This window comes from Oryctolagus cuniculus, chromosome 2 (assembly GCF_964237555.1).
Source record: "Oryctolagus cuniculus chromosome 2, mOryCun1.1, whole genome shotgun sequence".
Classification (NCBI taxonomy): Eukaryota; Metazoa; Chordata; class Mammalia; order Lagomorpha; family Leporidae; genus Oryctolagus; species Oryctolagus cuniculus.
This window is the reverse complement of record NC_091433.1, coordinates 92,401,621-92,426,116: the sequence shown is the minus strand read 5'-3', so window position 1 is coordinate 92,426,116 and position 24,496 is coordinate 92,401,621. Positions and strand designations below refer to the sequence as shown.

At 52.3% G+C, this 24,496-nt stretch overlaps 2 long non-coding RNA genes across 5 annotated transcripts; one reads left to right on the top strand and one right to left on the bottom strand.

The window, feature by feature from the left end:
* Positions 1–12,431: 12,431 nt before the first annotated feature.
* On the bottom strand, positions 12,432–15,873 carry LOC138848521 (uncharacterized). Its single transcript, XR_011386387.1, has 3 exons — positions 15,348–15,873; positions 14,938–15,107; positions 12,432–12,844 (listed from the first exon to the last, which is right to left on the bottom strand). It is a non-coding gene; the product is annotated as an uncharacterized lncRNA (long non-coding RNA).
* Positions 15,874–15,943: 70 nt separating this feature from the next.
* LOC127487283 (uncharacterized) lies at positions 15,944–23,326 on the top strand. 4 transcript variants are annotated; one of them, XR_011386386.1, is made up of 4 exons: positions 15,944–16,162; positions 16,383–16,484; positions 16,717–21,924; positions 22,959–23,326. It is a non-coding gene; the product is annotated as an uncharacterized lncRNA (long non-coding RNA). The 4 variants fall into 4 exon arrangements; XR_011386385.1 differs by having other exon boundaries at positions 16,383–16,507; positions 16,713–21,924; XR_007913996.2 differs by having other exon boundaries at positions 16,383–21,466; positions 21,762–21,924.
* Positions 23,327–24,496: the final 1,170 nt, after the last annotated feature.

Below are 24,496 nucleotides of genomic sequence, written 5' to 3'. Positions count from 1 at the left end.
GCTCCACTTCTGATCCAGCTCTCTGCTAACGCAGCTGGGAAAGCAGTAGAAGATGGCCCACGTCCCTGGGCCCCTGCACCCACATAGGAAACCTGGAAGAAGCTCCTGCTTCCTGGCTTTGGATCAGCCAACCTCCAGACACTGCAGCCATTTGGGGAGTGAACCAGCAGATGGAAGACCTCTCTCTCTCTGTCTATAACTCTGCCTCTCAAATAAATAAAAACATACATCTTTTATAAAAAGAAACTTATAGTTCAGAGTCATGGATGAGCAAGGCAGAATCTGCGCCTGTGCAGGCTGTGGTTGATCCCTCCTTTGCCTGGTCAGTGGCAGGGGCGGCCAGCCTGTTCCCCTCAGGTGGTGAAGGTGGGGTGGGCTCCAGGCTGTCTGGGTCTAAGGGGAGACTGGGGCTTGCTTTGTTTGCTCAGGGCCTGTGAGTTCCTGCACGCCTCTCAGAACACAAGCTGGCACTGAGATGTTAACTGTAAGGGCAATGCCCGTGGCTGACTCAGGCTCTTACCCTGGCTCCGTCCCTTCACCGCGTGAGTTAATCTTTGCAGAGGAAGTGCAAGCTGAGGACGAGATAGCGGGGCCTGATAAAGTGAAGGCAGAAGGTGCGGGGGTAAGGGGCGTGGCTTCATGTCCGCCTTGGACATACTGTGTCTTCCCCACTCCAGCCCCCCAGACACTGGAACCTGGGGCTCCCCTACTCCCAAGGGGCTCAAGGTCTTCTCAGATCAACTAAGGCTGAAAAAGAAGAAAGTATTTGGAAACAGACTGGGGGTTTCATCCATTCAGGTCTTGGACACATGTAGGTAGCTGCGAGATGTTTGCTGGGCCCTTGGCTTCCATCAGATTGATCTCTGGTCCTGGGCATGTGCACCCACAAATCCTTCTGAGAGATTTGTAGCCTTTCTTTGCGCCTTTGAGATATGTGTTTTCTATCTTGTCTTTTCTGGGGCCAGTGCCATGGCTCACTTGGTTAATCCTCCACCTGTGGTGCCAGTATCCCATATGGGCACTGGGATCTAGTCCCGGTTGCTCCTCTTCCAGTCCAGCTCTCTGCTGTGGCCTGGGGGCAGTGGAGGATGGCCCAAGTGCTTGGGCCCCTGCACCCGCATGGGAGACCAGGAAGAAGCACCTGGCTCCTGGCTTCGGATTGGTGCAGCGCCAGCCATAGCGGCCATTTGGGGGGGTGAACCAATGGAAGGAAGACCTTTCTCTCTGTCTCTCTCTCTCACTGTCTATAACTCTACCTGTCAAATAAATAAATAAATATCCTGTCTTTTCCAGACTCTGAAACCCATCTCTTTGAAATGAACACTTAGTTTGGAAACCAACAGGGCTGATGCTAAGTCATTTCCACAAATGGTAGCAAGAACTGTAGCCATCTGATAGAGTCAGTTTAACTCCATCCATCTGCTGTAAACACGTTTGGATCCTGCAAACTCTTAATTCTCACATCATTGTCCTTGGCATGCGGCTAAAATGCTGAAGTGGAAGGAATAGGATCTGTTTTTCCACGAACATCTGTCTCTGCATGTATGTTCTAGATCTGTGATATTTTTCAACCAGATGGTATTGCCAAAATTTATTATGGTTTATAAACTTGCAATTGCAAAAGAGCTCTATTTAATTGGCTTAAATAAGCATTCAGGTGCTGGCGCTGTGGACCTGTGGGGTAAGCTGTCGCCAGAGCACTGGTTCTATTCTGGCTACTTATGACCCAGCTACCTGCACATGCGCCTGGGAGGGCAGCAGCAGACTGAGCCCCTTCCACTCACATGGAGAACCCTGGTGGAGGTTTTGCTCCCAGCTGAACAACCAGCTGTTGTGGCCATCTGGGGAGAGAACTGGTGAATGCTCTCTCTCTCTCTCTCTCTCTCTAACTCTGCCTTTCAAACAAATCAAATAGAATTTTTTTAAAAAAAGGCATTTTTATAACTTAAGGATTCTCCTTAAAAAATAGGAACTGAATCAAATGCTTTCCAAATCCAAGTGACTTAGGTCATCTTTAGTAAATAAGAATATTTTTGGCTTATTAAGTTTAAAAAATGTTTAAACCTTCAGAATTGGCAACACAAAATACGCACATACTTTTATTCTGCCCTGCCTGGGTTTGCTAGGCAAATAAGCTTGTATTATGCTTAATAGATTGTTTTTACACTAAAAAAAAAAAATTCAACCTAAGAACGAATGTACAATAAAATTGCAGTGCGTAACTGAAGCACAGCAGTAAGACCAAAAATCACAGCTATAACTTCCCAGGTTTTGCCTGTGTGGCTCTTGCCTAACATGTACAAATACCTTAACAAGGACATAATTTGGGATGCTGATTAGCTCACGAAAATTTTGTAAGTAACCCAAGAGTAATTTTTTAAAAAGAAACAAATGAATTAAATAGATATAAGTGAAATAAAAGTTACCAACAGATTTTTCAACAATGCTTCTGGTTTACAATATGTCTACTTAAAAGGAATTCCCCAAATCTCATTGGGCACTGACACCCTTAGAGATTTGTTAAAGTCAATTAAATCAATACCGCTCCTTGAAGTTCTAGCTATTTCCAAATTAGATAAAATACTGAAATAGTAATGGGCAAGTTTCTGAAACGGTTCAAATTATAACTTGAAATATTTGCTTACAACGTTTTACTGTAAGATTATCCACCTCAGCTGCTTTCTGAGGCGCATTTGCAGGAGGCTGGATTGGAAGTGCAGAGCCAGGATTTGAACCGGCACCCGTAAGGGATGCTGACACTGCAGGCAGTGGCTTTACCTGCTAAGCCACAGTGCCGGCCCCTGGAGTTTGCAAACACACAGGCAGAGGTGATGAGTGCAGAGGCTCAGAAGGAGGAATGGGATGGGGGAGGGGAGTGAAGAGTGGGCACCCTCAGCGCCTTCTCCTTCTCGCCTGCGGACAGAGATGCTGGCCACTCTTTCAGGACGCTGGAAGAGCAGTGGCTATCGGCTGCCTCCACCTGCGGATCCCAGGTGGAGATAAACACATCCTGGGAAGGCGGCAGTTTGATTGACAAGTAGGTGGGTAGAACTACCTGGTGCCAGGGCTTGTGGCTTGTGACCTCCAGCTCGTGACCCTAATCTAGCTACCTCGCTTATCCCATATCAAAGATTTGTTTATTATTTGTTTGAAAGGCAGAGTTACAGCTGGCGCCACGGCTCACTAGGCTAATCCTCTGCCTGCGGCGCCGGCACACTGGGTTCTAGTCCCGGTCGGGGCGCCGGATTCTGTCCCGGTTGCCCCTCTTCCAGGCCAGCTCTCTGCTGTGGCCTGGGAGTGCAGTGGAGGATGGTCCAAGTGCTTGGGCCCTGCACCCCATGGGAGACCAGGAGAAGCACCTGGCTCCTGGCTTCGGATCAGCGTGGTGCGCCGGCCACAGTGGCCATTGGAGGGTGAATCAATGGCAAAAGAAAGACCTTTCTCTCTGTCTCTCTCTCTGTCTCTCTCTCTCACTGTCCACTCTGTCAAAAAAAAAAAAAAAAAAAAAGGCAGAGTTACAAAGAGAGAGAGAGAGAGAGAATCTTCCATCTGCTGGTTCACTCCCCAAATGGCTGCAACAGCCAGGCCGAAGCCAGGAGTCAGGAGCTTCTTCCAGGTCTCCCACGTAGGTGCAGGGATCCAAGCATTTGGGCCATCTTCCACTGCCTTCCCAGGACACAGCAGAGAGCTGGATGCAAGATGCAAAGTGGAGCAGCCGGGACTCGAACTGGCACCTGCTATGCCATGATGCCGGCCCCCAGGTGCATTTCCTAACAACTTGCCAGGAAGTGGGTCCACAGTTTTGGGTAAGAATGTTTTTGGACTGGGTCATGCTTTCCAGAACGCTAATGGAAAAGCTGGTGGGTTCTTGGAAACTTCTAACCAAGGTCAAGCAAAACAGAATTATATGGGGCCAGTTAAACTTACCGAGATATTATCATATTTACAACTTCTTGCTTGCCCAATACTTGATCTTTAATGGTTTGTTTTTCCAGATCTAAGGGAACTTTTTAGCTCAAGCTAAGTATAACACAGAAATTGGGTAAATAAAACCTTGGTAAACAGAACCAAAACATCTACTTACAGTGATGTGGAACCACTGGCCCACTCTGGCAGGGGAGGTGGTGCCTGTGTGGGGTCGGGGTTGGTAGGAATTCTCTGTACCTTCCTCTCAACTTCGCTTTGAACCCCAACTTGTCCTAAAAAGGAAATCTCTTTTTCAAAAATGTTGCTTTTTCAATTTTTTGCCTACCAAGAGTGAGCATGATGATCCAACTTACTGAAAAATCTCTTAACGTAAGCATTCAAAGCAACTCACCATTGCTACAAAGCAACTCGAGTCGTGTGATTTCTATTAATCATAGCTCTGCTGCTGACCTGGACACAGTGGGGCAGGAGGCGTCTTCCCATTCTGCCTTCACACTCTCTCTTTCATTGAGGGCCCCTCCCAATATATTATGTAAATTATTAAATATTTTGCCTTCAGAATAATTACCTGTCCTGCGGCCATGTTAAAATAGATGTTAACATTCTGCCATATTTGTTTCATTCTCTTTTGAAGGAAAAGTTACATTCAACATGGGGCCAATGTTGTAGTATAGCAGGCTCAGCTTGTGCCTGTAGGGCCAGCATCCTGTAGAGGCCCTGGTTCAAGTCCCACCTGCTCCTCTTCTGATCCAGCTCTCTGCTCTGGCCTGGGAAAGCAGTAGAAGATGGCCCAAGTGCTTGGGCACCCATGTGGGAGACCCAGAAGAAGCTCCTGGCTCCTAGCTTCTGATCAGCCCAGCTCCAGCCATTGCAACCATTTTGGGGGTGAACCAGCAGATGGAAGACCTTTCTCTCTGTCTCTCCCTCTTTCTGTCTGTAACTCTGTCTCTCAAATAAATAAATAGATCTTTTAAAAAATCACAATAACAGATTCACAACCAAGTGGCCTATTGTCAAACATGACAGATGAGTGGGGCCAGCTCCTGTTTCATGTCAATGTGACCTTAGCACACCATCAGAAGAATGCATAGATCATAAGGGTATAACTGGCATCACCTGCACTAACTAGAGGGAACACTGTAATCCAGGAATGACCACAGAAGCCTACGTATAGACTAAGAACTCATAGCATGTAACCTACAGATGTTGCTTGCTTAATGTTTGTGAGATGGGACAAAAAAAACAACACCTATTTTCTCAAAAGGAATGCATAGAGGGATTTATGCAGAGACACAGTTACACAGGTCAGTTCAGTATAACTAGAAATAAATATAAAATTAGTTTAGTTGACTGTGGGGAGCAACTCGGACTAGACTAAGTTACTGGAATTAAGACTTATTCTATGCATCTGCTCTCCCACAATATGGCGCTGAGAAGGGAGTAACAACTTCTACGCAGCTGCCTCTCGCCAATTTGATTGAGCTGCAGGAGCTGATCTTGTTCCTGATTGGAGGAGAGCAGCGTACTTGGCGTGTGGGTAGCAGAGTTGGGATTGGTGGAAGAGGACTATAAAGGAGGAGAGAGACAACATGCACCAGGAACATCTAAGGGGAACATCTATCTGAAGGAACACCTGAGCAGCCCCCGAGAGAGCCGGCCGGTGGTGTGCCGCTCCCCCGCGGAAGTGGGGAAGGTGGCAGGGGGAACCGCCCTTCCACGGAGGTGGAAGGGATGGTAGCCAACCCGGGAAGAACCAGCAGCAAACCCGGGAAGGGCCGAGCAGACAAAAGAACAGTGCAGGGTCCTGTGTCGTTCCTCCACGAAGACGGGGAGCGACATAATGGTGCCGTGACTCGGATATGAAGCCTAGGCAGGGTTTAGTGTCGTTCCTCCATGAAGGGGGGAGTGACAGTTGACTGAAAACCCCCTCCACTCCTTGAATGACTGAGCCTAGCACTTTCATGATCTTATGAAGCCTCCAAAGTAAAACTAGTAATTGCATCAGCAAGAGCTACGATCCTGTATCAAAAGACTAATCGTTGGGGCTGGCGCTGTGGCATAGCGGGTAAAGCCACCACCTGCAGTGCTGGCATCCCATATGGACGCCAGTTCAAGACCTGGCTGCTCCACTTCTGACCCAGCTCTCTGCTATGGCCTGGGAAAAGCAGTGGAAGATGGCCCAAGGCCTTGGACCCCTGCACCCACGTGGAAGACCCAGATGAAGCTCCTGGCTCCTGGCTTCAGATTGGCACAGCTTAGGCCATTGTGGCCAACTAGGGAATGGAGCAGAGGACAGAAGACCTCTCTCTCTCTCTCTCTCTCTCTCTGCCTGCCTCTCCTTCTCTCTCTGTGTAATGCTTTCAAATAAATAAATCTTTAAAAAAAAAAAAGACTAATTGTTAAGTACAGAGAACATTAAAATGACTCATGTAGCCGATTAAATTGTTAACTTGGATTTTGATTTATGTAACTTGCCTGATTTCATGCTTTAATACAGACGTAGCGCACACAGCATACAAAAGCTTCCGGAGATTGAACTCCTGGCCCCCGGTTTCAACCTGGCTCACCCCAGTCATCATAGTCATTTGGGAAGTGAACCAGCAGATGAGAGATAAATCTGCATATCTCTGTGTCTGTATCTCTCCACCTCTCACAAATCAATAAAATTTTCTAAGAACAGAATTACGCATACAAGCATCATCTCATTACCAAGGGCCTCTGATTCATCAAACCTAGAAGCCCAGCACCAGGCTCAGCCAAAGGCGCTCACCACTGCCCAATGTAAAGTATGACTTAAAAAGTGAAGTTCAAAGTCAGCTAAACTGTGGGCAGCACTAGCTGCAACACAAGTGAGGCCGGAAGTTCCTCTACGTGTCATTTCAGGAGGGAGGAGGGAGGTTTAACATACAGACATGTTGAAAGCACGGCACAGTGAAAATCCATACATCTTCCTCCCAAATGAAACAAGTGGTGACGTTTTGCCATATTAGTTATGTCATTTGAAAGTAAGCTGGGGCCAGCGCTGTGGCGTAGTGGGTAAAGCCACTGCCTGCAGTGCCGGCATCCCATTTGGGTACTGGTTTAAGTCCCAGCTGCTCCATGTCCGATCCAGCTCTCTGCTATGGCCTGGGAAAGCAGTAGAGGATGGCCCAAGTCCTTGGGCCCCTGCACCCACGTGGGAGACCCAGAGGAAGCTCCTGGCTCCTGGCTTCAAGATTGGTGCAGAGTTACTTGAGAAAGGCAGAGTTACAGAGAGAGAGAGAGAGAGCAAGACAGGTCTTCCATCTGCTGGTTCACTCCCCAGATGGCTGCAACGGCCAGAGCTGAACCAATCCGAAGCCAGGAGCCAGGAGTTCCCTCTAAGTCTCCCACGTGGATGCAGGGGCCCACAACACCACAACGCAGGCCTAATAAGGGAAATTTCATTCAAGTTAACTTTTGCCTTGCAAAAGACAATTTCTTTTTTTTAAACCTTTGTTTAAAAGATTTATTTATTTATTTGCAAGTCAGAGTTACACAGAGAGAGGACAGGCAGAGAGAGAGAGAGAGAGAAAGAGAGAGAGAGATCTTCCATCCGATGGTTCACTCCCCAGTTGGCTGTAACGGCTGGAGCTGCACCAATCTGAAGCCAGGAGCCAGGAGCTTCCTCCAGGTCTCCCACATAGGTGCAGGGGCCCAAGGACTTGGGCCATCTTCTACTGCTTTCCCAGGTCATGGCAGAGAGCTTGATGGGAAGTGGAGCAGCCGGGACTTCAACGGGTGCCCATATGGGATGCCGGCACTGCAGGCGGCAGCTTTACCCACTACACCACAGCTATGGCCCCTCCCTTTGCCTTTTAAGGTTGATCTGTGGATGGTTCTTTGGTGCCATGAAATGTTCCATTCATCCCTACCTTTCACATAATGGTTTTAGCATCTATGGGTGATCCTTGGCTGAGTAAATTAGCTCCTTTGGGATCGTGAGAGGTGATTTCAGGAAACTAGCTTCAATATTACAGAACACTTAAGTCAAGACTTTGAAAGAGAGAGAGAGAGGGGGAGAGAGAGAGCGAGCTCTTCTACTAGACTTTATCCTAAGCTAACAGAGGCACATTTTTTTCCGCAAAGAATCACTAATAATAGCTTCTAACTCAAACTGTGCGTGGTACTTACATGCTTGGAGAGGCCATTCCATAACTGACATCGCCCTACAAACCTCAGCTTGTTTACCCGCCTTATCAACAAAGCCTTGCTTGAGCAGAAGAGTAAGCACTAGTTACAAAACTCTCCAGAAAGGATGCAGTATTTGGATCAAACATAAACAGGCTACATCCTCTCCTTTGGACGGCTTATGAAAGTCCCCGAAGCCCACAGGAGCACTTAATAATTAATAAACAGCATTGCATGCAGCACTCACGCACACTGGCTTCTCACTCGTCAGGGGCAGACCTTAAATTCATCAAGTGATGAGTTTTCCGGCGCACCTAGGGAGCTGTGTCAGCAGGGCAAGCAGAAGGATCTGGTTAGAGCTCACTCCAGGCACCGCGGCTTGAATGACAGGTGCTCCCCCAACCCCGCCAAGGGCCCTGTGCTCAAGGTGGCGCTGTTGGGAGGTGGGGGAATCTTTCTTTTCCTCTGAAAAGTCTGCCTGCCTCAGGGGTTTTGTTACAGTCATGAAAAGTAATCAGTACCCCAACTGATTCACCAAGCGTCAATTTACTTGGGGTGTCTGGGGGACCCCCAATGGCTCTGAATCCACTCTAGATCTTTTCCAAAGATTTATTTATTTGAAAGGTAGAGTGACAAAGAGGGAGGGAGGGAGAGAGAAAGGGAGAGAGAGAGAGAGAGAGAAAGAGAGAGAGAATTTTCCATCTACTGGTTCACTCCCCAAATGGCCGCAATGACCAAAGCTGGGACAAGGTGAAGCTATGAGCCTGGAACTCCATCTGGGCCTTCCATGTGGCTGCAGGGGCCCAAGCACTTGGGCCATCCTCTGCTGCTTTGCCAGGCGCATTAGCAGGGGTTTGGATCAGAAGTGGAGCAGCCAGGACTTGAACCGATGCTCAGCTATGGGATGCTGGCATCTCAGGGGGTGGATTTCCCTGATGCACCACAAAGCCGGCCCCTCTAGGACTTTTTAAGGCTAATTGAACCGTGTTTAACATTTCCCCAAACATATGTGTTCAATCACTGAGGTGAAAAACACTGTAATCTAGAAAAAATGCTATAAGGAAATGACAAAGTAATTGCAAAAGCTACCAAATACTAACGTTACATCTTTAGCATAAAAAAAAAACAGAACTTTATACCCCAAATCTTATCAGTTTAAAACCCCATAACTAAATGAACAACTCATGAACAATTAACAGGGTGAGGTCATCTATATTGCCAAATAGAGGATTTATTAGTAGCGGGGAGAGGCCAACTCCTCCTAGACATAGTTGTCTACATGGAATTTAGGTTAAACTTTAAATAAAGTTTAGCAATAATAACCTTCAGGGTACTTGAATAAGAAAAGAAAGCACAGATCTTCTTCAATAGGAAATATTCTTTGTTAGTGAATAAAAGTGCCAAAATCCCCTCCACGGGCCGAAGAGAAGCGACTTAATTCCTGTAATCAACCAGCATTCTTTAAAAAAAAAATATTTATTTACTTATTTAAGAGACAGAGAGGCAGAGACAGAGACAGAGGTCTCCATCCGTTGCTTTACTCCCCAAGTGGCCGCAACGGCTGGAGCTGCGCTGATCCGAAGCCAGGAGCCAGGAGCTTCTTACGGGTCTCCCACAGGGTGCGGGGCCCAAGCACTTGGGCCATCCTCCACTGCTTTCCCAGGCCATCAGCAGGGAGCAGGATCAGAAATGCAGTAGCTGGGACTCGGACCAGCGCCCACATGGAATGCCGGCACAGGGGCAGAGGCTTAGCCTTCTATGCCTCAATGCCAACCCCTCAACCACCAGCATTCTTAAGTTGTTCAGCTGATCTATATATTTGAGGAAGAAATAATGTCTCTCTGTGTCAGGGACAAGGAAATCAGGGGTCCTGCCATAGCACATCTGTGAAGCAGCAGCTCAGGGGGCTGGCAGGGTGGGTGGGGACCAGAAGTGGAGGCGTGGCGTTCTGAAGGCTGATGTGGAGGCATGGCGTTCTGAAGGCTGACTGAACACCTTTCTCAACAGTGAGCTAAGCCTCCGCCTGCAGCATAGCATCCCATATGGGCACCGGTTCTAGTCCCGGCTGCTCCACTCTGGTCCAGCTCTCTGCTATGGCCTGGGAAAGCAGTGGAAGATGGCCCAAGTGCTTGGGCCCCTGCACCCTTGTGGGAGACCCGGAAGAAGCTCCTGGCTCCTGGCTTCAGATCAGCTTAGCTCTGGCTGTTGTGGCCATCTGGGGAGTGAACCAGCAGATGGAAGACCCCCCCACACACACACCTCTGCCTCTCTGTAACTCTGCCTTCAAATGAATAAATAAATCTTTAAAAAAAAAAATAAGAAACATGCTCAGAAAACATGTGCCCCCCTGAAGGCCACACTCCTGGGTAACCGTGGAAGCTTCCAAGCAGGCGAGTGTGGCCCTGGAGCTGGCATTCTTCCCTGCACCCCGGCACCTGTTAGAAATACAGAACCCTTCTGCGGCGCAGAGAGCAGTGCCGGCTGAGCGTCGGGCGCCTGGCAACGCGGCTGCTGCGCTTCCAGGGGCTGGGGCACAACACGGGATCCTGCGTGCCTCTCCTACCCCGAGCCTGGCTGCTTGCCTGCTCTGTCACCTTGGAGAAGCCGCCCTGCCTACACGCTCAGCCTCCAAAGCAGGGGTGGACCGTGGGAGGCCCGTGAAATTGTTTGGTCGGGCTCTGCCAGGCAGGACTCGAAATTCAATAAATCTGGGGCCGTCGCTGTGGCGCAGCGGGTAAAGCCGTTGCCTGCAGCGCTAGCATCCCATGTGGGCGCTGTTTCAAGTCCCGGCTGCTCCACTTCTGAGCCAGCCCTCTGCCGTGGCCTGGGAAAACCGCAGAAGATGGCCCAAGTGCTTGGCCCCTGCACCCACGTGGGAGACCTGGAAGAAGTTCCTGGCTTCGGTCTGGCCCAGCTACAACCACTGCAGCCGTTTGGGGAGTAAACCAACAGATGGAAAATCAATCTATCTCTCTGCCTTTCAAATAAAATAAAGAAAGAAAGACAATAAAGCTACAGCAGGCAGGTCTTTCAGTTGGGCATTTTGGACGGCCGCGAATGGTGTCCTAAACACTCAAACATTGCGGCGCCGGCACACCGGGTTCTACTCCCGGTTGGGGCGCCGGATTCTGTCCCGGTTGCCCCTCTTCCAGGCCAGCACTCTGCTGTGGCCCGGGAGTGCAGTGGAGGATGGCCCAGGTGCTTGGGCCCTGCACCCCATGGGAGACCAGGAAAAGCACCTGGCTCCTGGCTCCTGCCATCGGATCAGCGCGGTGCGCCGGCCGCAGCGCGCCGGCCGCGGTGGCCATTGGAGGGTGAACCAACGGCAAAAGGAAGACCTTTCTCTCTGTCTCTCTCTCTCACTGTCCACTCTGCCTGTCAAAAAAATAAAAAAAATAAAAAAAAATAAAAAAAAAAAAACACTCAAACGGCCCTTGGCCGGGTTCCCCGGCGCTGCTCTAAGGGCTGGGCAAAGGAATGAACAAAGAGGAAACAGGATACACACAGCCTACAGGAGAGGGGACTTTCGGAGGTGAGAGTTTCCTCTCACCCTCAAATGTGTCACTTACACATTTTTTCTACTCTCACTTCCTTCTTTCTGCTCCAACCGCCATGGCATTGGAAGGTCAATAACCACTCCTGCCACGGGGTGTCCACCTGTCCCACCGCAGTCGCCACGGGGCGTCTGCCGGTCCCAGCACCCAAGCTGCCGGAAGTCCACCTCGCCCACGCCCCTCTCCACCGGAAGTCCACCTGCCCACCCCCCTCTTCACTGGAAGCCCACCTCTCCCGCCTACCCCCTCTCCACCGGAAGTCCACCTCACCCATCCCCTCTGCACCAGAAGTCCACCTCACCCATCCCCTCTCCACCGGAAGTCCACCTCACCCATCCCCTCTCCACCAGAAGTCCACCTCACCCACCCCTCTCCACCAGAAGTCCACCTCACCCATCCCCTCTGCACCAGAAGCCCACCTCACCCATCCCCTCTCCACCGGAAGTCCACCTCGCCCATCCCCTCTGCACCAGAAGTCCACCTCACCCATCCCCTCTCCACCGGAAGTCCACCTCACCCATCCCCTCTCCACCAGAAGTCCACCTCACCCACCCCTCTCCACCAGAAGTCCACCTCACCCATCCCCTCTGCACCAGAAGTCCACCTCACCCATCCCCTCTCTACCGGAAGTCCACCTCACCCATCCCCTCTCCACCAGAAGTCCACCTCACCCACCCCTCTCCACCAGAAGTCCACCTCACCCATCCCCTCTGCACCAGAAGTCCACCTCACCCATCCCCTCTCCACCGGAAGTCCACCTCGCCCATCCCCTCTCCACCGGAAGTCCACCTATTCTAAGTTCCCTTGTTGCTAAAAGCAGAAATGGGGCAGATGCTCTGAAAAGAAACAGGAAGAGATTTGTGGGGACTAATGCTCTTTTATGGACTCGGAGTGTAGCTGGGTTCACAATATATATGGGACATCAACTTTACAAATTATCTAGGGAATCAAATTGGGTCGGTGGCCATTTCTGGGTGCCATTGCAATCTCACGCCCCCGTGTTCCCCACACTTGAAGGTGCACGTGAGTCACCTGGCGACCCCATCATATGAAGATCCTGATTCAGAAGGTCTGCACTTCCATCAGGCTCCCAGCTGGCGCTGGCACCGCCGACCCAAATTCTCACTGGCAGCAGCCGGGAGCCAGACTTCTCGGAAGAACAAAGCTCTGTACGCCGCCTGCAGAAGTTCCTGACGTGATGCAAATGCGAAGAGCTAAATAAAAAGACGTTCGTATATGCGATGTACTTGAAAAGCAATTGCTTGGGGCCGGCGCTGTGGCATAGTAGTTTAAGCTTTCACCAGCGGCGCCAGCATCCCATATGGGCACCGGTTTGAGTCCTGGCTGCTCCACTTCCGATCCAGCTCTCTGCTATGGTCTGGGAAAGCAGTAGAAGATGGCTCAAGTCTTGGGCTCCTCCTGCACCCGTGTGGGAGACCCAGAAGAAGATCCTGGCTCCTAGTTTCAGATTGGCCCAGCTCTGGGTAGTATAGCCATTTGGGGAGTGAACCAGTGGATGGAAGTTTCTCTCTCTCTCTCTCTCTGTTTCTCTCTCTGCCCCCCGCCCCATCTGTAACTTTGCCTCTCAAATAAATTAAATAATAATTTTTTTTAAAAAGGGCAATTGCTTAACTCCACACCTGCCAAAATGCCTGGCTGACTCCGACTTTCCGAGCATGGAATCAAAAAGACAAAATCTGGCCGGCGCCGCGGCTCACTAGGCTAATCCTACTCCTGCGGCGCCAGCACCCCGGGTTCTAGTCCCTGTCGGGGCGCCAGATTCTTTCCTGGTTGCCCCTCTTCCAGGCCAGCTCTCTACTATGGCCCAGGAGTGCAGTGGAGGATGGCCCAAGTACTTGGGCCCTACACCCACATGGGAGACCAGGAGAAGCACCTGGCTCCTGCTATCAGATCAGCGCGGTGCGGCGGCCATTGAAGGGTGAACCAACGGCAAAGGAAGACCTTTCTCTCTGTCTCTCTCTCTCTCACTGTCCACTCTGCCTGTCAAAAAAAAAAAAAAAGTGCAATGCTCCTTTATTCTCCACTAGGTAGATTTTTTTAAAAGATTTATTTTATTTATTTGAAAGGCAGAGTTAGAGAGAGAGAGTGAGATATCTTTTATTCACTGGTTCACTCCCCTAATGGCCGCAAAAGACCAGGGTTGAGTCAGGCTGAATCCAGGAGCCAGGATCTTCTTCCGGGTCTCCCACGTGGGTGCAGGGGCCCAAGCACTTGGGGCATCTTCCACTGCTTCCCCAGGTCATTTAGCAGGGAGCTGGATCAGAAGTGGAGTAGCTGGGACTCGAACCGGTGCCCATATGGGTGCTATTGCACAACCCCGGTCCTCACTAGGTTGCTCTTATTTTGTTCCTCAGAAGATAAGAGATGCATTTGTTAGGCAGGAAGTTAGATATGAGCTTATGTGTGTGTGACAAAGGCCTTCGGAGAAGACTTCTAGGGCCAGCATATGCATCTACATCTCAAAGTTATCCCGATAATGCTTCAGGGGCAGTCCAGTGTTTGCATCGTGCCCTGCCCCCTTCTACCTGATAACCTGCCAGGTGGAGGTCCCTGCCCCTTCTGCCTGACAAATCTTCCACAGTCTCCCAGGTGCAGCCCAGTATCTGCATCTCAAACACACTGCTTCGGATCCCCATTCTCTAGGGGGTCCTGCTCACCCTTCCTCTGAACCTAGGATGGTGCCAGCTAGGCTTCCTCCTGTCTGATACCTTCAAGGGAAAACTCAGGAGCTTCTTAGTATTTACAGCCATAAAATCCTTTGTTTCAGGAGGAAATGTGTGAAGACAGAGACCCATCTCCTTAAAAACCCCCGGCTTCAACCGGACTGCGCGCTCATCCCTCTGCCTCTCTGCTGAGTCGCCCGCCTGGTCTGGCCAGGTGTAATCTCTCCTCTCAACATGTAACCTCGCTCCCTCCCACCCCAGTCCGAGTGACTGGGCACCCTCTCAGGTCCTGTCTGGAGAGGTGCCCATCCATCCTTACGGATGTCTCTTCCCTAATAAACCTTGCCATTTTACCTCCTACTACTCTCTGTCTCACGCCTGAATTCTTTCTTGCAAGAACCCTGCGAATTTCTCCGGTAACACATTCATTCATTTGTGCTGGGTTCCTGCTGTGTTGTCAGAGCAGCAAGTAACATGCCCCCGGGGCCCTCAAGGAGCTGATAGTCTAGTGCAGGGGGACAGCAGGCATCAGGGCAGGTGGCTGGCAGAATTTCTCCTTAAAGGACCAGAGGGTAAATCTTCCAGGATTTGCAGGCTACGCAGCCTGTCAGAGCTACACATACCACTATGACGGCGTGAAAGCGAAGGCAGGCGGCTGGGTTCTGATAAAGCTCCACTTGCCACGTCGAAGGGCGGGAGGCTGGGTTGGGGCTGTGTGTGAGGACATCGCTGCCTGATGTGAGCACCTGGTACAGGAGGGGTTGGGACGATACAGGCTTCGGGGACAGCATGGCTGTGCGGAAGTGAAAACAATTAGGACTTTGCCAACTGGGCTGGGAAAAAGGACTGCCCTACCACCCTGCTGGAGCAGGAGCCCTGGGGGATGAGCCCTGGGGGATGAGCCCTGGGGGGGGCGGGGTCAGCTCTGGGAGGCTGTCGGAGCCACGCCCAGGACTTTGGTCCTTGTCCTGAACGTGGAGAGCGACAGAGGTGGAGGAAAGCTTGTGAGCTTCCGGTTAGTTTATACAATGACCTCATTTTCTTTCTTGTAAAGCTGGGTGACATCAGGATTGCCAGAGGCGGGACTTGGAAGAATTCACGGGGAATGGTTTGTCATTTGAGTCCATTTCCCAGGAACTTCCTGAAGTCCCCCTGCACCGTCCCCATTTTCTGATGGCAACACCAGCTCCAGGTTCACTGCCTCTCTGAGGTGGAATCAGGATTCAAACCCAGATCTGGTGGGCACGAGGCTCCCAGCTCCCTCCAAGCTGCAGCCCGCTGTTGGAGAGCCTCTTGTTCCACAGGTCCCTTGTTCCACTGCCGGCGGCCTGCCTCCCTCTATCCACAAGGCTCAGTTCGGTGCATGCCACGACTACTCGGGTTGGACAGAAACTCAGTGATGAGGGAGGGGAGGGGAGAGCTGAACCCTGAACGGTGATCTCAGTTGGGCTGGGGAACAGCCAGCCCCTCGGGATCCAGGACAGTGCCAAGGAAAGCCGGGCGTGCCCTTGTGGCCAAGGGCTTGCTCTGCTCTGCTGGTCTTGGCTGAGACCCACCTGGCACTCAGAAGGGGCGTGGCTACTCTGTGCTCCTGAGGTCATAAAGGTCAGAAATTCCAGAGATTCTTGCTGAGGCGTCATCCTGGACTCTTCCCACTGTGTCTGCTTTACTTGGTTGCGTAGTTGCAGAAGATTTTGTCTTTTTTTTTTTTTAGATTTTTTTTTTTTGACAGGCAGAGTGGACAGTGAGAGAGAGAGAGACAGAGAGAAAGGTCTTCCTTTGACGTTGGTTCACCCTCCCATGGCCGCCGCGGCCGGCGCACCGTGCAGATCCGATAGCAGGAGCCAGGTGCTTCTCCTGGTCTCCCTTGGGGTGCAGGGCCCAAGCACTTGGGCCATCCTCTACTGCACTCCCGGGCCACAGCAGAAAGCTGGCCTGGAAGAGGGGCAACCGGGACAGAACCCGGCACCCCGACCGGGACTAGAACCCGGTGTGCCGGTGCCACAAGGCGGAGGATTAGCCTAGTGAGCCGCGGCGCCGGCCGTAATTTCACCTTTCTGCTCTCCAGGAATTGCGTTATGTGCAGCAAGAGTCAGACTGTCTTGGGAGGAGGAAACTGGACAGTCTCCGGAAGCAGGGGGGAATCTCCCATCAAGCATTGCCAAGGCAGGTTTGCCCTGTCCATGGGCCCAGGTGGGTATGTACAGAACAGCCCAGGTCAAAGTCTCGGTCACAGGTGTCTGAACTCCCAACTCCATTTTGAGTGCTATTGCACTCTCATTACCTTCTTTGCTATTTCTTGGTCTTCCTGAGCCTTAGGTAAGGGGAGGGCCGGTTGTGTGGCTTGAAGCAACAGGTGTGAGGTCCGTTTGATTGACACAGGCTTCCTGGCTCCCAGGAAGGAGTAGTGCAATAAAGCAGCTTACCTGGATCGTGGACACCTGGGCGGCCTACAAGGACTCACCCGCCCTGCGACATGCTCCTGAGGCTGACTCCCAGGACACCCAGAATTGTGCAACCCAGCCGGGGACAGGAGACCCGTGGGGAGACCTGGCGGAAGTTGGATGCACCTGCTGCTGTCTGGGGGAAGGAGCATCAATCAGTATGTAAATCGTGTAAGTGAGGATCCAATCAGCATGCCACGAAGTGAAAATGGCATTTGATTGGCTGGGACATTTTAAGCCTATGCTACCCATAAACAGTCTTGCTTGCCCAGCAACCACGTTTAACTTCACCTGATTTCATTTCCTTGAAGTGTTGAGGTTCATTTCACAATGTTTTAGAGAGAGCCCTGGGCTGGGGCCGGGAGCCTGGGGAATTGAGTGCCATTTCTGCGACCGGTTGAGTGTCTGTGGGTCCAGAAAAGGGGAAACTCACTTGATAATAGGCTGAGAAGTGGAAAGCACAGCGGTCCAGGCTTCTCCCAGCACTGTGGCCTGCACGCCTGCCGCGTTCTATCCTGGGTGTTGGAGGTACCAGCTTCCTTCCCTACTCCTGGAAGGGAGGTACCAGGATGTCAGCGCAGAGAGACAGGTCTCCCTACGTCCTCTTGAGGGGGCCTGTTGTGGCCACTGGTTTTCCTCTTGGTACCCCTGTTGGCTTCTTCTTTTTGTTAAGTATTTCTTTATCTGAAAGGCAGAGTTACAGAGAGGGAGAGGCAGAACAGAGAGAGAGTAGTTTTCCATCCATTGGTTCACTCCTCAAATGACCAAAACAAACAAGGCTGTGCCAGGCTGAAGCCAGGAACGTCTTCCGGGTCTCCCACGTGGGTACAGGAACCCAAGGACTTGAACCATTTTCCACTGCTTTCCCAGGCCATAGCAGAGAGCTGGATCGGAAGTGGAACAGCCAGGACTGGAACCGGTGCCCATATGGGATGCTGGCACTGCAGGCAGAGGCTTAGCCTACTACGGCCACAGCACCAGCCCCTGGCTTTCCTTTCACTAAAACTATGGAGATCACTTGTTATGTGATAGGCCAGGAGCTGGCGGTGGGGAGATGTTTGAAATCTGGACCACAGAAGAACCGGTGGTTCCTCCATTGGCTCCAGCAGGAGGCAGGATCCTGGGTGCTCGCTGTCCCACGTGGGGCAGCAGAGCTGTGCGTGCGTGCGGGCACGACTGGCAGGTCCTTCAGGGAACACGCCTCTCTCATGCACCTGACACTTCCTGCTGCGTTCCTTCCAGTGGGGCGTGGCGTGTGTGCCGAGGGGAGCACTGGCCTCTGACGTCTTCTGTCCCAGTTGAGGAAGTTTGAGCCACTGATGGCAACTGTGTGTACTCACAGACAATTAACTGTGTTTGTCTGCGTGACCCGACTCCCAGCCGGATAGGCCCACTTCAGATGTATTTTTGTGTATTGCTTTACCTTGGATCATTTATAGGAACTCAGCTCTCCCAGAACCACTTCCTGTCTGGGAGAGGCAGAAATGCTTCAAGGAATGGTACCGTTTTGCGTTGTTCAGGCCTCTGCTCCCTGTCCTGCCGGCCCTCCCCGGCCCCCGCCCTGGTGCAGCCAGCTGCCTGACCCCCCCGGGGGCCTGAGCAAAGTCCCACGGAGCTGCATTGCTTGTGTAGAGTCCGAATTTCCCAATCAATGCACAAGGCTCAGTTGCGGATGCAAAAGCAGAGGCTTGTTTGTTACCAGCCGCTGGGACCCCCTACCCGCACACAGCCCTTTAGCAGTGCACAGGCAAAAGGCCCCTTCGTTTGCATAAGAGAGGTTTTTGTAGCCTCACACTTGCAAGGGTGCAGGTCATCTCCTACGTAGGTTACCCTCTTACTCTCTATATGGCAAGGTACTGGGACCTAACATGTTCACTGGTTCATTTAAATGTAAAGGCTATATAGGTTATGTGGGGGGAAGGCCACACAAAGGGGATGGCACGGGGAGCCACTGGCGGGAAGCACCGGGCCATAAGTCCCAGGGGAGCTGGTGGGAAGCATTGGGCCATAAATCCCAGGGGAGCTGGTGGGGGCAGGAGGTCATAAATCCCAGGGGAGCATAGCAGGTGAGCAAGCAGCCAGAGGACAGAAGAGAGACCGGCATTTAGCAAGCTCGGGACTCCAATCCCTACACTTGCACAGAGGCGTCTCTGCCTCTCTGCCGCTCCCCACCTTCCTGGCTGTAGTCTTCAGGTTGTGTCTTTTAAAGATGTTGTGTTTTTTAAAATTTTTATTTGACAGGTAGAGTTATAGACAGTGAGAGAGACAGAGAGAAAGGTCTTCCTTCCGTTGGTTCACCCCCCAAATGGCCGCTGTGGCTGGCGCTGTGCTGATCCGAAGCCAGGAGCCAGGTGCTTCTCCTGGTCTCCCATGGGGTGCAGGGCCCAAGCACTTGGGCCATCCTCCACTGCCCTCCCGGGCCACAGCAGAGAGCTGGCCTGGAAGAGGAGCAACCGGCGCCCACATGGGATGCCGGCACTGCAGGCAGAGGATTAACCAAGTGAGCCACAGCACCGGCCCCAGATGTTGCGTTTTTTAAAGATGTATTTATTTGAAAGAGTTGCAGAGATTAGAAAGAGGAGAGAGAGAGAGGTCTTCCATCCGCTGGTTCACTCCTCAAATGACCTCAAGGGCTGGAGCTGGGCCAATCCGAAGCCAGGAGCCAGGAGCTTCTTCCTCCCATGTGGGTGCAGGGGCCCAAGGACCTGGGCCATCTTCCACTGCTTTTCCAGGCCACAGCAGAGAGCTGGATCGGAAGTGGAGCAGCCGGGACTCGAACCGGTGCCCATAGGAAATGCCAATGGCATCTCAGGTGGCAGCTTTACCTGCTGAGCCACAGCAGCCCTGGGAGAACAATTTAACTCACACTTGCAAAGCGATGTCAGTCAAGTTCTCATTGGATCCTGCAGAACCCCTGTGGAAGTGACTGTCTCAGCCCCAGGAGTCAGCTGACGGCCTCCAGCCTGCTTGGACCCCCCTGCCCATGCCGTGTTGAGGCTCAAGCAGGAGTCAGAGCTTTGAGAGCGGAAGCCCAGAGCTCGGCCTGTTCATCCCACCTGCCCCTCCGGCCTCTCTCAGCTGGAAAGCCGTGCTTCCCCCGCGGAGCGCAATTTCCTCGTGCTGTGACACGGGACAGCCGAGCACAGGCCAAGAGGACTACGCACCACCTCCGTGGGGCCCGCAGCACCTGCAGGGACAGCTTTGAGGATTCTGGTCAGCGGCTCAGGTGTCTCTGGGGATGGAGCAGAGGGAGCTGTCCCAGGCCTCCCAGAGCAGAGACAGGTGCCAGGGCCAAGTGTCCCAGCAGCCTCTGCTTCTGGGGGTTGGTGCTCCCACTCCCACTTCCACCCCAAGCCCAGGAGGCTGTGGCCATTTGAGACCTGAGGGTTGCCACAATTAGGCTGGAGGAGCTCACAGGGCCAGAAGGGAGTGGGGCAGTAGGCTGGAGGATTTGGGGGAAGGGATATTCTATTTGCATCCCCAAGAGAGCTGAATGGGAGGAGATCCATGGGAGACAAGAGGTGGGGTAGCCGGCTCTGCCTTAGGGCTGACCGTGTGAAGTCCTGGTGAGCACAGCGGTGCTGGAACTCCAGAAGCCCACGCACCCGCCACCACGCCCTGGGATTTCTGATGTGGTGTGGGTCTTGCAGGGAGCGAGGCGGGCAGAAATAGCCACGCCTCCACCCTCGCTGAGATGCGTCCTCCCCAGACTCCGCTGAGGCTGGGAGCCACAGCACACCTCTGGTGACCAGCAACCCATTGAGCCTACCACGCGGGCTCAACCTGGGGAGTCTCCTGCTCGTGTCTGGAGTCCTCTCCCTCTCCTCCCCACTCTCCTCTCTTCTCTGGATGTCCTGGCTTGGAGGCCACACCACCAAGGGATAGGCGTAAGTTCCCCTTTCCTTGAGGACTTGGAACACCCTTCCCCACCCCACCCCGACATCCTTCCCAGCTCCTGGGGCCCCAGTGGCCTCGCCAGATCCTTCACTCCTGGCCTCAGCCCCACTGCTCCCCAGCACCCGGCGCCCTCTGCAGGCCAGCACATGACAATCTTGCCACAGTGCCCATGAGCATGCTGGACGCTTCCGTCTTATTCCAAACCCAAGACCCCCTCCACGCTCTGTGCTGGGGGCGGTGGGGGGGCTTGAACCTCTGGCTGCAAATATTCTTCCCTATCACCTCTGCAGCTCGATCCTCTCCTGTGTGGCTCACCCTTTTGGGGAGTGTGCAACAGCTGGGGCTGACCAGGCTGAGCCAGGAGCCTGGAGCTCCATCTGGGTCTCCCACGTGGGTGGCAGGGACCAAGCCCTTGGGCCATCCTCTGCTGCTTTTCCAGGTGCATTAGCAGGGAGCTGGACTGGAAGAGGTGGGGCTGGGACTCGAACCAGCGTCCATATGGGATGCTGGTGTCACAGGTGGGGGCTGTGTCACAACACTGACCCCAGGAATGTGTGATTTGAAAATGTCTTGTCAGCTGGTCTATTACAAAGCCATTTCTAAACCAGCTGCCACACATCCAGCGGTGACTTTAGGGTGAAAGGCTGGGACTGCGCCTTTGATCTGGTCGAGCTGTGATCCCAACAGGTGGAGTCTTCGGAACTGGAGTTGAAGCCAGATGAGTCAGAGCCCTGGGGCTTCATCCAGTGTGTGTTCTGGAGCCTTCCTTTCGTTTCTAGTGAAAGCTGCAGGCTGAGCCGCCACATGCCCGGTGAGATGGGTTGCCATGGGACATTTGAGATGTGATTAAGCCTACCCCCCACCTGTCTGGGATTAAAATCAGACAGGAAGCCCTGTGCCCCACAGATAACGGAAGGCTGAGGGGGAAATGACATCCGGTTGACTTGGATTGATGCAAACCTTACCCAGGGGTGAAAAAAAAATATTCAGCTATTAGGAGATAAAAGAACATCTCTACAAAGCACACACATTTCCCCGAGCAGAGTGGGGGCGGGGGACCACGGAAAGCTACTGCCAAGCTATATTCACCGGGCAAAAATGTGCAGCTCAGAAGGAAGCGGAGCAGGGAGTCAGGCCCGGGAGGCTGCAGCAGGAAGGCGGGTCCAGGGTAAACAGAGTCTTCCGGCCCCGGACTCCTGCAGCCCCCAGCTGGTGAGCAGAAACCAGGCCGGAGCCTGCTCCCCGGATCAAGATGAGCTCACCGCTCAGGTGAGGAGGGCGTGGGCGGCCGTGGGGTGGGGGCTGGGGTGGCTTGCCATCCAGGGGATGGAGTGGTCTTTGTGCACTCGGCTGGGTTATTGCTATTGTCATTCTTTTAAAACAAAGAGAAAAGCAATGATCAGAGAGGTAAGAAGGTCGCCGACCCGGTGGCACCAGGGACAGTGTAACAAGCGCCTTCTATGCAGACAGGATACCTGGTGAGGACCGGTCAGTCCCTTCTCGTCCTCAAATTTGAAACAGGGCCAGCAGAAGAGGTGGACTGTGCTTGGCCAGACATTCCCGAAATTGTAAGGTGCTGACTGAATACCCTTAGATATGCACTAGTTACTGTACAAACCAATCCCAACCAAAGCTTTTTGATCCTTTTTGGAAAGGTTTATTATGTGAAAGAGAGAGAGACAGAGAGAAATTCACCTTTGGCTGGTTCACTCCCCAAGTGCCCACAACTGCCGGGCTGGGCCAAGTTGACAGGAGAAGCCTGCAACTCCATCCGGGTCTCTCACAGGGGTGACCAGAGGCCAAGCACTCAGGTCATCTTCCGCTGCTTCCCCAGGCGTGTGAGCAGGAAGCTGGATCAGAAGCAGAGAAGCCAGGACACAAACCAGTGTCCATCTGGAATGCCTTGTTGTAGGCTGCAGTTTAACCCACTGTACCACAACACCAGCCCCAAGAACATTGCTTTTAATACAGAAAACACTGGGGCCGGTGCTGTGGCGCAGTAGGTTAATCCTCCATCTGCCACATGTGGGAGTCTGAGTCCCAGCTGCTCCTCTTCCTGTCCAGCTCTCTGCTGTGGCCCGGGAAGGCTGTGGAGGATGGCCCAAGTGCTTGGGCCCCTGCACCCATGTGGGAGACCTGGAGGAAGCTCCTGGCTCCTGGCTTCGGATTGGCACAGCTCTCGCTGTTGCAGCCATCTGGGGAGTGAACCAGTGGGAGGAAGACCTCTCTCTCTGTCTCTTGCTCTCACTGTCTATAACTCTACCCCTCAAATAAATAACTAAAATCTTTATTAAAAAATACAGAAAACATAAGAGTACTTCAAAAACCCATGGAATGGAGCTGGCGCTGTGGTGTAGCGGGTAGAGTTGCCATCTGCAGTGCCGGTATCCCATATGGGTGCCGTTTCGAGACCCGGCTGCTCCACTTCCCATCAAGCTCTCTGCCATGACCTGGGAAAGCAGTAGAAGATCCAAGTCCTTGTGCCCCTGCACCCATGTGGGAGACCTGGAAGAAGCTCCTGGCTCCTGGCTTTGGATCTGCGCAGCTCCAGCCGTTGCAGCCAAATGGGGAGTGAACCAGTGGATGGAAGACCTCTCTCTCTCTGCCTCTCCTTCTTCCTCTGTGTAGCTCTGACTTTCAAATAAATAAATAAATCTTTAAAAAATGAAAAGCTTATGGGAAATAGAATTAAAGCACTCATTTACGCAGTGCAAAAATTTTTGAAATCTACGCAGGGCTTTGTCATCGTACGCATTGTCCAAAAATGCTGGGGTAGTCCCGGCCCTGTGTGTGCCCCTTGTGTAGCTTAGGCAGCTGGGGAGGTGGGAGGGGTGGTCTTTGAGGCTCTTTTCAGCAACTCTGAAGAAAGAGCCAAAGGCAGGCCCTGCAGCGGCCTCACACAGGAGAGGGCTGAGCCCTCAGAACGGCTTCCCTGTCACTTTTCTAGACCACTGGGAGCTGTGTCACCTCCAAGTGCTCTCTTTCCCGTGTTCTCTTATCGGAGGGAAGTGATAATCTCGGGAGTTTATCCTATGCCTAGGACGCAGGAACGCTAAGCTAAACGCAGGGCAAATGGACTTGCCCACACTCAGGAGACCCACCCCAGAGGGGGAAAAGTAAAGTCAAACTTCCCGACGTCCAGGCCCGGCTCTCTCCAAGACCACACAGCTCGGCCCAGGTGGATGCCCTGGGGGACGCAGCCACTGGTGCCGAGTCCTCAGTGACTGAACCGAGGAGCTGTGCCTGGCAGCCCAAACCACCAAGCTTTAGGACGCAGAAGTTGCAGTGGGAATTCAGTGGAAATGAGACATCTTTGAGAGGAAGTTGAGGGGCCCACGCGTGGTGTAGGGGGATAAGCTGTGGCCTTTCAAATTTAAAAAGAGGAATTTTTTTTTTAAAAAAAGAGGAATTTGAATAAATTCTTGGCTAACCCCAGAATAAGAAAAGCCCTGTTGTTCTAACATACTCTCATGGACAACTATGACCTTGACCTTGACCTTCCAGTGGCTGTGTTGGAGAGACTGGCCCAGGGCCAATGTGAAACCAATAAGCACTCAAAATCAGTGCACAAAGAATCGAAAGTCATTCGCCAATAGTGACAGCTCCCCAGCTTCCACTTTCTCCTTTAATCTTTACCCGCACGTTCCTATGGGGTTTACATAGCCTAGGTCACAGCTTGTACACAAATCTGTTAGATAATTTGTGCAGCAAGGAAATTTTATGGTTGTTTTTGATATGCCGGTCATCATGGCGGCTGCACCATATTACATCGCACATACTGATGGGGTGTCGGACCCTACTTTCATCCATCTGAGTTCTTTTTAGTTTTTGGTTAGTCGGA